This window comes from Ambystoma mexicanum, chromosome 2p (genome assembly GCF_040938575.1).
Source record: "Ambystoma mexicanum isolate Mex_15411 chromosome 2p, UKY_AmexF1_1, whole genome shotgun sequence".
In the NCBI taxonomy this organism is placed as follows: Eukaryota; Metazoa; Chordata; class Amphibia; order Caudata; family Ambystomatidae; genus Ambystoma; species Ambystoma mexicanum.
In genome coordinates this window covers 1,249,153,193-1,249,166,418 of record NC_090923.1, presented here as the reverse complement: position 1 = coordinate 1,249,166,418, position 13,226 = coordinate 1,249,153,193, and the positions used below count along the sequence as shown (strand labels likewise).

Sequence of the window (13,226 nt, the reverse complement as noted above, 5' to 3'; positions counted from 1 at the left end):
TCTATAACCACAACAGCAAGGGTTCAGGCCTGTAGAAAAATAAGATATGGGTCATCACTTGACATTAGATGTGACCATCAAAATCATTAAACATCCAAACATACAGAGCTGTGGAGTGGACATGGCCAGCGACCCATCCCCTGATGTTTCCTGGTCACCGAATAAAACATTGCATGTCTGGAGTATCTTCCATTCCCATTATCATGTTGCTCGAAGATCCGCCCCAACACATTTGACCTCCATAAACCAGCTTGTAAAAGAAAGACTATACTCCTACCGTCGAAGCACTGGCCTTTCACATTGGCAGATTAAAGGTGTAGTTTATCATAATGAAGACAGCAAAGGTCTGTCCAATGTGAGGAGGACTAATGTATTTATTTTTTTATTTAAATTCGTTTACATTTGTATAGCACGCAAACAGCCCTAGGGCTTCGTGGCGCTGTTACTGGAGGGGAAACTTACTTACAAGGATGGTACAAGTGGGTTATGTGGGTATGTCCCATCTGGTTTTGTACAAGTAACATTGAGTGGCAAAGGCCATCGGTAGGTGGGAAAATGCTGCAGTGTAGGCAGGTGGCAGTACACATCTGGAAAACGCGAAATGGTTCAACGTTTCTTTCATCATCGTCATCATCATCATCATCATCTTCTTGAGATCTCTAATAGTACAATAAAGTAAAATTAAAGAGAATGTTAGTGTTTCGAACTACTCAAGAACCATAATTTAATTTCTCACACACAACACAGTCCCTCCACCTTGTATTGAACACCCGTCAGCGCTTTTTCGCCTTGATGCTTAGTTATCATCTACTGTGGGGAATAGATGGTAAAATGCACCTCTGCAAATTCAAGCACTAGGAGCCGCAGTTGGATTTCTTTAATGGCATTTACCAGGTGCCAAGAAGCTTCGGCGTCTTATCTTGCTGCATATATCATTATATCCATTGTGCAGTAGCAGAGGCCTACAGGGAATGGCAGGGCTGAGTAGCTCATGAGTTCTAAAGCACAAAAAGAAAGTGGTCCGCAAAAAGACCCGTCAAAGGCATTGTGGAGTGGGAGGATGGGGATCACAACGTGCCCTCAACTCTGGAGTTCGATAGTTTCTTTGAACACAGGCATGAGGGCAGCAATCAAGGATTGGAGTAATCAGCGCTGTTCATCTTCTGCTTCCTGAGTGGACAGAAATCGCCGATCTCAAAAGTGGAAAACTATGAGAGGAGGTCACATGACATCATTGCAGTCCCATGCACGTTGCAGGAGGTTAACACTATGCCACAAGATTCCATGAGTCAGCAGGGCGCGCCGGTCAATATTACAATAGCATGCACGAAAGACAGCACCACAAGGCCATTCAACCATTAGAAAGCACATGATATTGACAGGTCACACATAAATGGCGTGGGGACTCACTTTATGACATAAACGAACAGAGCCCTGACACAGAAGTTTAGGGCTAGATCCACAGGATGCTCTCTTTTGGCACTTCCTTGTAATGGAACCCTTATTTTAAATCTTTTAGTTGATTGTGGACTCCTCAATGTGCTTAAAAATCACACTGCACATTTTAATCAAACAGTGTGTTTTACCTTTAAGCCAAATCAGGTCATAACCGTTGGCAACTTGGCATACATAAAGTAGAGAAATGGTAGAGGCGTTAAAACCAAATAAACAAATCTGATCCTTTTTTCGAAATGCCTCTCCACTCTTTACACGACCAATATTTAGGTTATGAAGCTTGTACAAGCTTAAAAATAGCATGGCATGTCACTTTGTGCTGGACACCATCTTGGGAAGGCATTCATAATGTGATTTGGGGAATGGATAAATCTTACGTTGGGGAGTTCTGGTTTTCATTTGCAAGTTTAGAGAGGTGCAGTTAGTGTTCTTTTAGGTGTATCAATAGTGGTGAATAAACAAATAAAGATGTTGGCGGTGGCCAGGGTCGGACTGGAACAAGAAATAGGCCCGGACACCCAAAAAAAAGTGGCCCTCCCTCGCCTCAAAAAAGTGGCCCAGCCTTAAAGGTCACCTCAAAAAGTGGCCCACCCCTTGCATCAAGAAAAGTGGCCCTCAAACCATCATCAATGCAAGCAGACGTCCAAGGCCAAATGATAATATGTTATTGTATAGCATCTACTCTTAAGCTCTTTTTTATAGAACAAATATGCATACAATATCCCCCAACCTGTGTTGGTACTCATTTATCAACCTCAGAAGGATGAAAGTCTGAGATTCGAACCTGCAACCTGCAGATCACACACACACATCGCAGAAGCAAGCGCTCAACCCACTGAGCTATCAAATCAGCAATAGTAAACTGAGCAATTGTTATGTAGTGGATACCATTAAACTGGTAACTGAGATTTAACAGCAGACCAGTTAAGTTCATCTGCAAGTCTGTGCAAATTTGGCCGCATTTCAAGACTGCGTGCATCTACTTTTCGGGCTTCAGATCAGAGGTTGGCAAAATAGGGAAAGCAGCACCCTCACAGGACATTCCATACTCTGAGCACACGTTACCTCATACATGCAAACAAACATCCTGAACAGCATGCTATGCAGATAGGAAAGATAGACACATTACAACACAGCATTCATTGTGGCACAATGAAGACTAGTCAATGGCCACTTGATGTGCATGGTCAAATATTTCTACACTGAGCACAAGCTTTTAGGCGCAAGGATTTCCACATTTCCAAGAGGCAGGCAGCATTTAAAGAAGGTGCATCCGTTGCCCCTTTTTCTTTTTATTCTTTCAGTAATGGGGCAATGGAAGCAAAGTGTTTTGCATAGGTTCAATCACACTGACATGTAAGCTGGAGTATGAACTCAGGCATCCTGGCTTCACGGGACTACAGCTAAAGAGGCAGTGCTTTCTTGTTACTGACTGCTTGATTACCAAGCATCAGGTATTCCCCTCATAGGCTATTGCGGGGAATATGGTTTGCGGTGATACTGCATTACAAATCTGACTGTGCATTATTCTAAATAGTACGATGTGCTACTTCCATTCCCATCCCCCACACTGACTGGGATGGAACTTTTTTTTGGTTAGTTAATAGCTACCATGGCATGATTTCTGAAAAATCGGCACATTTTAGCAGTGGCAGTTGGGCAGCAATCCGTAACACTGCAGCAGGCCCTCATGTAGTCCGTATGATGTATACTGTATGCCGTCAGTTATCATTACATTCACTAATTTAAAATATTATGTAAAATGCCTGTTTTTTGCAAAAATGTGAGCTCTTTTTCAAAAGGTATGTTTCTTGCTTGGGCCCAATTATACTGGAGTGTGTTTACTATTTATAGTTCACAAACCACATACATGAAGAGCTCATCTGTTGGACACATGTGTGCCCTCAATGATGCATTCAGCAACTCCTCTCTGCGTCTCGTGTTAGTGTTAAGTGGATGTAAAAATCAGGAAACTGGAGCTTGTCTGTGGAAGCAACAGGGAGGAGAAACGGAGAGGACTCAGGAGCCTTTGTAATAAATCACACTTTTTATGGATGACACACACAGAAACCCACTGACCGTCCACCCTGGCGAGCGAACGAACACCAAAGAAGGCAGAGCTGCCAGGGTGTTGCAAAAAATAACAATGAAGGGCACCTTAGGCTTCGAACACAACAACCCCCAGTAAGGAAAATCCAGGAGTGTCTCCTAATGTTACACTCAGACTAGAGCGTAGGTAGCCCCCTACCTCCACCCAACAGCAACACACTGGCCCCCTTTGTGCCTGCGTGGTGCAAATCCACCCCATCAAACACAAACATGAATGTATGTGACCGCAGTGGTCCTGTCAGCTTTGCCCTTTTATGGGACAGCCTGACAGCCAATGACCCAAAACATTTTCTGGAAATGAGTTCACACACAGGTGCTTTCCAAGTATGGCGAAATTTGTGATGAGTATTTTTTTAATAAACTACTAAACAGTCAGCTTGAGCAAGCAAAGGTGTGCCAAAGCAACATGGAACATTTGCTTTGAGATGTAAATGGCCCCACCCCCAGTCCACTGCTAATTATCCCAAGCATTCCCTCGTGTGTATGATGTAGACCACGCTAGATGTTTTTCCATTGCAGGCCATCATCAATTGGAGGGATCTGCGAAGTTTATGAGCCACCTCGTAGACCGGCAGCTACTGCCATCCAGCACTGCAGATACATGGGGCTCGAGTCTGAGCATAAAAAAAAGGAAGTGCCCTTCTCCACAATCATGCAGAGTGCAGTGTGGAAAACATGCCACAGTCTGTCGCTCTACTTATCACGCAGAGTTGCGATGCCCTGTGGTGCATACCTCCATTCCCTCTCTTTGGGTGGGTGTCACCAGCCCTGGACAATGTACACCCTCACGTCAAACCCAAGACCCCTCCATAGACTTCAATGTGCCTAAATCATCAAAAACAAAAACATCCGATTTCATCTGCATTGTCCATTAACCAGATTTAGAGGCCAACCATAGTAGTCTTTCCTTGCTCCTAGCTGCCAGTCACAACTCTCCACAGCAACGCCCAATCATGGCAAGCAGTGAGTAGGAGCATGCCCTGCGGGTCGCTATCTCATGTTTTTGCCCCACATGCATGGCAGGAATGTTCCTCTTTCACCCCAACAGCATAGCTTGCTGCTCCTGGGATCTAATGATGCTGTGGTGGGCACTGGTGGAGAGAGAGTTGTAAGAGTAGTGATCAAAAAGGGTGAAGGGGAGGCAGTGGGAGAAAATGGAAGGGCAACAAAGAATGGAGCTTTGGTTATCAGGGTGTGGAGCTAAGAGATACAAAATGAGACAGGTGGGGGGGCATTAATGATAATGATGTGTTATTTATATAGCACCTTAATCCAAAGCGCTTTACATACTTACATACAATATCAACCAACCAAAACTGGTACTCATTTATCGACCTCGGAAGGATGAAAGGCTGAGTTGGCCTTGCCGGGATTCAAACCTGCGACCTGCAGATCACGCTCAGATTGCAGCAGTGAGCGCTCAAACTGCTGAGCTATTTTACCACCCATAACCACATTTACGGCCGGTGACTCTTACCTCCTCAGCCAGGGGTGTCTCTCCATCTCCGCTGACGCTGTGGGGTGGTGACTGTGTGGGCAGGGAGGATCGGGGGGGTCGCCCGTGCCCGAGTGCCTGTGTGCCCTCCTGGGCTGGCCTCTGCTGCACTGCTGGAGACGAGTCGAGGGACTCTTGCTGTGGTGTGGAGACAGGGGCCTCGACCTCGCCCATGGCACTGGTAAGGTCCTCATTTGTGCGCAGCTTCCTGCAGGCTACAGCTCCAATCCTGACCTGGGCTGGGAGTGAGGGGTGGTGGCGGCACGGAGTCTCGCCGCATTTTCATTGGCCATGGCCAATATTAGTTGCTTTAAACTTTGCAAAGTGGCGTGCAACAAATGTGTTACTTGCTTCCTGCAAAGTTGAAAGCAACTTATCCTGCCTCTGGCCAAGCCCAGCCCTGCAGGCGGCCTCCAGGCTCCTCCATCAGACTGCCTGCTGCTGCCCCAGGTCCTTCAAGGACGAGCAGTTGCAGGAATCTGTTACTTTTTTACAAAACACTGGTAGCAGGCCAGGCTGAGGCCAGCCCGACCCACTACCAGTGTTTTGTAAAAAAGTAACACTTCCTTCACAATCACCTAGCAGCAGCGCCATGGTGTCAGTCTCGCGCCGACTTGCTGCCCGCAGGCCCTGATCATGCAGAGCAGATCAGCACTGCAGGCAGCCCTGAGCCAGCGTGAGACCGGCCCAGGCATGGGCTTGAAACCCGGCCCCTCGCCAGCCTCTAAGGATTTCGTATCGGCCACGGGCCGATCGGCCGACGGGCCAATCCGACACTGGCGGTGGCATGCCAACATGCCGGGTATTGTATCAGTTAAAGGGCACATTAGGTGTCTGACAATATTACAGATGCCCATGGCAGTCCTGTGCAATATATTCTTTAAAAGTATAGGTTTTCTTTGACATGTACAAAATAGAATACCACTTTTAATCCCTGCACCATCAATGACGCATCAAAGGAGCTGCAATCATTTCCAAATGGTTTATTTTTGTACTAGGATTGTGGGACAGCCTTTTATACAACGTAAGATGTATAATAAATGTTTATTATACTCTAGCAATAGTTTCTTACTGTCTTCCAGGTCACCAAAAGGCGTTGAGCACCGGCAGTTATGCCTTAAGAGAGCGTGGTACGGAATCATTCAAAAATGTCGACCTCAGTACTGCGCCCCCGCAGTTACTGCGCCTTTAAGTGCGCACAACATCCTGACTCCCATTACTGAGCCCAAGCAGAGTAGGGGTTGCAGGGGTGTCCCAGGCTCCTCTTGGGTGCAGTAATGGGAGTCGCGGACTGCAGGGATGTCCCCCGCTTACCAGAATGATAAGCGGGGGATAAGAAGTTAAAAAAAAAAAAAGACCATGCAGCGTCAGTGAACTGACGCCGTAGGGTCGGAAGAGAGATGGCGGAAAGGTAAGTGGAAAGGGGGGAGGTGGGTATGGGAATGCAGGGCACACATGGCTGTACCATGGGAACGCTCAAAGGTCAATGCAAAGGTCAATGCAATCCCTGCTCATGGCTCTGGATTTTACATCTGTGGTGAAGTAGTAAGCTATTACTTTATGAACTATGTTTCTGCTTCATCAGTGTGGCTTTTATCACTGACCTTTATAATTATAGGATTGTATGAGCGTTTTTGTATTACTTTATAGTTTGTATTGAGCAACTTTAAATTAATATTGTTGGGCAATTCCTGCATTTAATAAACCCATTCACTTATAAATGTCAAAAGAGAATGTAATGAGCTTAATAAATAAGAGTTTATAATTGTCATGACCCACAGAACTTGCCCTTTCTGGACTTCCTGGTCCTTATCGCGACGGGGCTTGTATTCCTTGTTACTCCCAACATGGCCGTGCCAAGTGACTTGCCTCACACCAGCCTTTACGTCAGACACTGCACATTCTATAAATTGGCCACACCGCCGCGGCCCCGCGTGTCTCAACGCTATCATTAGGTAGTGACTAGACGTGTGTGCGCTGTTCGGTGAATCCACTATTCCTAGTTTCCTGGTCCCTTCTTCCTTCCTTCCTTCCACCTTTCCCCTCTAAATCTGCTCCCGGAATCCTCAACCCTAGCGACCGCAACTTTCTTCCTGGACATCCTGGAACTGCGACCTTCCTGGAACTCTGAACGCACGCTGGAGTCGGACGAGACTCGAGCGAGCCTATACAAGACCCTATCCGTCCACAAGAGGAATCCTCCCGCGGAACAGAGCAAGAAGCGATCCCAGGTGAGATGGGGGGAGATTTACGACAGTTTGAGATGCCAAACGACCGACACTGATACTGCTATGGAGAAAGCAGTCCAGGACCTCATGCGTGGCATGCAAGAACTAACAACTGAAGTGCAGAACTTAAAAGCAGAGAATGCTGCGTTAAAGCAACTTGTTTTGTCTCGCTAACAAGAAGAGTGTGTTACTGGGCAGAGTGGTAGACAAATATGATGGCTCGGCAAAGTCCTTACGGGGATTCCTGGATTCCTGCTTGGTGCATTTTACTTTTAAGCCCTACTATTTTTCAACTTCCAGGGCGAAGGTGGGCTTTATAATCACGCACCTCACAGGGAACGCGTTGACCTGGGCTACTCCCCTAGTCAACTCTAGAGATGCCCTCCTGGATGATTATGATGGATTTATTCAGGCACTCAAAACTATGTTCGACTGCCCAGAACAGGTTTATAGTGCTCAGGAACGGTTAATTGATTTCCAACAGGGATCCCAGGATATGCTAACGTATGTTACTAGATTCAAACAACTGGCCAAGGAAGCAGATTGGTCCTCAGAAGCAACTTTCACTCTATTTCGCAGGGGTCTAAATGAGGATATAAAGGATGAATTAGCCAGAGTGGCTTGTCCTAGCTCATTCCAGGCTCTTATGGATCTAGCCATGCAAATAGACTTATGAATCCAGGAAAGAAAGGCTGAAAGAAGAAAGACCAAGATACCCTTTCAAAAGAACTCCCTTGAGACTTCTGTAAAAACCGATCCTGCCCCAACCCCTGACATTTATCCGGAACCCATGCAAATAGGAGCCTTCCGTGGACCTATTTCCCCTCAAGAAAGGATGAGAAGGATCCACTCAGGCCTGTGCATGTATTGTGCCTCGGATAAGCACCTTGTTAGAGAATGTCCTCTAGCCCCGCCACAGCGTTCAGGAAACGCCAGCTCCCGATCCTAGATGGAGCGAGGTGTCGGGAGAGAGATGTTTGCTCCACATCAATTCCATCCTTGAACTCTCCTGGACAAAACAATTTGGTGATACTAGAGGCCTCCCTGTCGCCCTCCAAGAATAAGACCTATCCCATTCTGGCCTTGCTGGACTGCGGAGCTATGGGAATTTTCATTGATCAAGACTGGGTTGCTAGTCATCATACCCCGTACGAGACACGAAGTACCATGCAGCCGGTGGAAGCAATCGACGGAAGACCCCTCTCTTCAGGACCCATAAGCCTGCAGACAAAAGAGATCCAACTTTCCATAAACCATCACCAAGAGTGGATTACATTCAACATCATTAAGTCAGCCCATTACCCCATGGTATTGGGTATGCCCTGGTTACAAAAGCACAATCCGTATATCAATTGGACAGCAGGATCACTATTCCTGGGCTCAGAGTTTTGTATGTCCCACTGTCTATCCCTGGATCCCTCCTCGACACCTCCTAAAGAACCACTAAAAGACCAGAAAACACCACTTATGGTTTCCAATATCATACAAGTCCCAGAGGCCTATCAGGGATATGCTGATGTATTTTCAACTGCCATAGTCCAGGCCTTACCCCCTCACAGACCTGAAGACTGTGCCATAGATGCAGATCCCTCAGCAGTGATTCCCTTTGGCAGAATGTTAATTCTTTCTGAACCTGAGAAAAAGGCCCTCCGAGAATACCTGGACACCAATCTTGAAAACGGCACCATAAAACCCTCAAAATCTCCAGCGGGTGCTTCGTTGTTCTTCGTTCCCAAGAAGGACACCAAGGAACTCAGACCTTGCCTCGACTATCGTGGCTTAAATCAATGCACCCTCAAAGATCGGTACCCACTGCCCCTGATCTCGGATATCCTGGAAGCTGTAAGAGGCGTCGTAATATTCACGAAGTTGGATCTTCGGGGTGCATACCATTTAATCCATGTCCGGGAAGGAGACGAATGGAAAACAGTCTTTAGAACACCCTTTGGTCACTATGAATATCTAGTCATGCCCTTTGGACTAGCTAATGCTCCCGCAGTTTTTCAACATTTTATGGATAGGGTGTTTTCTGACATGTTGTTACTCCTCGTCATTGTCTATCTGGATGACATATTGATCTTTTCCAAGGATCCTCTAAAGCATGAAGAACATGTAAAGGCAGTATTACAACGACTCCGTGAACACAAACTTTTAGCCAAACCCGAAAAATGCTTGTTTCACGTTACCTCTGTTCACTACCTAGGATTCATCCTTAGCCCAGAAGGAATTGGTATGGTCCCTTCAAAGGTAAAAGCCATAGTGGCTTGGCCCGCTCCCACATCTGTGAAACAAGTTCAATCCTTCCTGGGGCTTGCCAACTTCTACCGGAAGTTTATTTCTACCTTTTCCGAGATCTTTCAGCCGATCGTTGCTCTCTTGAAGAAAGACACCCCCTTTATCTGGTCTACACTGCAAGATAAAGCATTCCAACGATTGAAGACAGAGTTCACGCAAGCCCCCATCCTGGCCTAACCCGACATAAATCGCCCATTAGTAGTGGAAATGGATGCCTCTAACTATGCCATAGGAGCGGTCTTGAAACAGGTACTTGAGGATAAACTGGAACACCCCATTGCTTACCTCTCACGAACCCTGACTCCCAGTGAGACACACTATTCCGTCCTGGAAAAGGAACTGTTAGCCATCCGCCAAGCCTTCACTGAATGGCGACATCTACTTCTGGGTGCTAGATATCCAGTTCAGGTCCACACGGACCATCGGAATCTTCAAATTCTACAGTCGTTGGAGTGCAGGAACATTCGTCAGGCGCGTTGGGCCTACTTTTTTGCCCAGTACCAAATTCCAAATCACTCATGTTCCCGGATCACAAAACATGATTGCTGATGCCTTATCTCGATGTCCTGACTATGTAACCACTGAAGACAAGGCCTATCCTAAAATGTTTCCCCACACGATCTTTGTAGCTCAAGCAGTCAACCTCCTGGAAGAAATCCGAGTGCAAACCCAGTCCTCTGACCTCTGGAAGGATATTTCAAGGAAGAATCCATGGAACCTAAGAGTTAAGGAAGGATATTTATTCAAGGACAATGCACTGGTCATTCCTACACAGAAATTACAACAAAGAATGATAAACCTCTGCCATGATACCCTTCACTCCAGACATCATGGCATAACTAACACCCTCCATCTTATACAAAGACAGTTTTGGTGGCCTGAAATGAAGACCGACGTACAACAGTACATCAAAGCTTGTGCTGTCTGCAGTCAAAACAAACATGATAACAAGAGACTGGCGGGTCTTCTACTGCAACCATCGCTGCCAACAAGACCACAGGAATTCATTGCTACAGACTTCATTGTGGAATTACCATCTTCCCGAGGATACACGACCATCATGGTAACCATAGACTTGTTCACACATATGGCTCATTTTACGCCTCTGTATAAACTACCACCCTCCTCAGAACTTGCTGGAATCTTCCTGGAACACATTTTCCGTCTTCATGGACTTCCTTCCAAGATCATATCGGACCGAGGACCTCAATACGTCTCACAATTCTGGAAACATCTGTGTCGTATTCTAGGGATCCAACGCGCTCTCTCATCAGGTTATCACCCACAAACCAACAGCGCCACGGAACGTGTAAATCAGACTCTAGAGCAATATCTTCGTTGTTTTGCCACCAAGGTTCAGGATGACTGGTCTCTCCATATGCCCTTGGCCGAGTTTGCCTACAACAATTCCGATCACTCAGCAGTCAAGGTCAGCCCTTTCTATTGCAGTCAAGGTTTTCACCCGTCTGTTTTACCTTCTGTTCTTCCACATCCCACACCAGTACCTATTCTCGACTCATGGATTGAGACTCTCATCAACATACACAAGGAAGCCAAGGAACAATTGGAAAAGGCCCAGACACGCACTAAGCGTTATGCGGACTCCAAAAGAAGACCAGCACCTTCTTATTCCATTGGTGATCAAGTCTGGTTGTCCTCGAAACTATTACCACAACATTTACGGCCAAACAAATTAGCCCTCCGGTACTATGGACCATTTTCCATAAAGGAAATCATCAATTCTGTCTCATTCCGGCTCAAGCTACCAGACTCCTGGAAGAGAATACACCCAGTCTTTCACACTTCTCTATTGAAACCCTACATCCGATCCACCCGGAAAACCTGCAGACCAGTCCTGTGATTGTGGACAATCAACTGGAATATGAAGTGTCCAGAATATGTGATTCCAGGTATAAATGGGGTCACCTTCAATACCTGATTGAATGGAAAGGATATCCTCCTAGCGAGAGAACCTGGGAACCAGTTTCTAACCTAAATACCCCTCGATTGCTTAGCAGATTCCATCTCATACACCCGGGCAAACCTGGTGGAACAGGTTTTCGGAGGAGGCATGCTGTCATGACCCACAGAACTTGCCCTTTCTGGACTTCCTGGTCCTTATCGCGACGGGGCTTGTATTCCTTGTTACTCCCAACATGGCCGTGCCAAGTGACTTGCCTCACACCAGCCTTTACGTCGGACACAGCACGTTCTATAAATTGGCCACGCCCCCGCGGCCCTGTGCGTCTCAACGCTATCATTAGGTAGTGACTAGACGTGTGTGTGCTGTTCGCCGAATCCACTATTCCTAGTTTCCTGGTCCTTTCTTCCTTCCTTCCACCTTTCCCCTCTAAATCTTCTCCCGGAATCCTCAACCCTAGCGACCGCTACTTTCTTCCTGGACATCCAGCAACTGCGACCTTCCTGGAACTCTGAACGCGCGCTGGAGTCGGACGAGACTCGAGCGAGCCTATACAAGACTTGATCCGTCCACAAGAGGAATCCTCCCGCGGAACAGAGCAAGAAGCGATCCCAGGTGAGACGGGGGGAGATTTCCGACAATATTTGCTTGATAACATTATTTGTCCTATTTTTCATGTCTGTCATATGCCAGCCCAGTGGTAGCACAGCTATCCTGTTCCATTCTTTATGGACTCTTCCACCTTCTCCTACTTAACTTCATATATTTTCTTTTTTTAATATCATTATGCCTCCTTTCCAAACCTTATTGGCTCTTTATTTTATTATCGTCTACCGTCCCCAGAACCTCTTTCATCTTTCTGTGACAATATGTATTCTTTTTGTCTTTCCTTCTTTGTTTCGAATCTTCTTTCAATCTTCCTTGTGATTTCATTGTATAGCTGTCATCCTCCCACTTTTCATGCTCTTTCACTTCTATTATTGTTTCTTTTCCTTTGGCTCAATTTTCTACTCCTCCCTTTCATGTGTCAGGCTCATCCCTTGATCTGATCTTTGTCACTCATTCAACAGACTCTTATGTCTTGGCATTTCCTTTCCTCCGTTCTGATCCTCCTTTTCTTTCTTTCTCTTACATCATTCATTTATTCAGTTAGGTCTTCCCCTTTTCCCAATGTTTCTTTTCTGTACTGTGATCTTTGTCACTTTGGCACATCTTATTTTTCTTATTATGTCCATTCTTCCATCTTGTCTCTGGATTTGATTTCTTTTCTCCATTCAGACTCGTCTTCCCTTATTCTTTATTCTTTTTTCCACAATGTGTACCACATTGGTCTCTCTTGATCATTCTCTTCCTTTGGTTCCCTCTCATAAACCACCCTAACCATGTCTTACCCCTTTGTTACAAAACACCCACAGAAATGTACGTAAACTTGAACATTGCTGGAAAAAGTATCAATGTGTTGTAATGCAGTCTTGTCATGTGACCTGGAGTGCTTGCTGTCAGAATGTTGATGCATGAATGCAGCTCAGGAGAATGTTGAGTGGATCAGTGAGTGAAAGTTCTGAGTGTGTCAGTTGGGGGCCTGAGCGGAGTTGTGAGGATGGCTGGGTGGTTCTCTCCTGTGTATGTTGGTCTAATACCCCTCCTTGACCCTGTCCTGTACTTCATGTCTTGTATATAGCTATAGAGTAACATGATTGATGTATATACTGTACATCTGTAA

At 46.1% G+C, this 13,226-nt stretch overlaps 1 long non-coding RNA gene across 1 annotated transcript in view; it reads right to left on the bottom strand.

The window, feature by feature from the left end:
• Nucleotides 1–356: 356 nt before the first annotated feature.
• LOC138566034 (uncharacterized) overlaps nucleotides 357–13,226 on the bottom strand; it is a 37,741-nt gene continuing 24,871 nt past the window's right edge. The window contains exon 2 of the long non-coding RNA XR_011301798.1: nucleotides 357–659. This is a non-coding gene — a long non-coding RNA (uncharacterized lncRNA). The remainder of the gene's footprint in view (nucleotides 660–13,226) is intronic.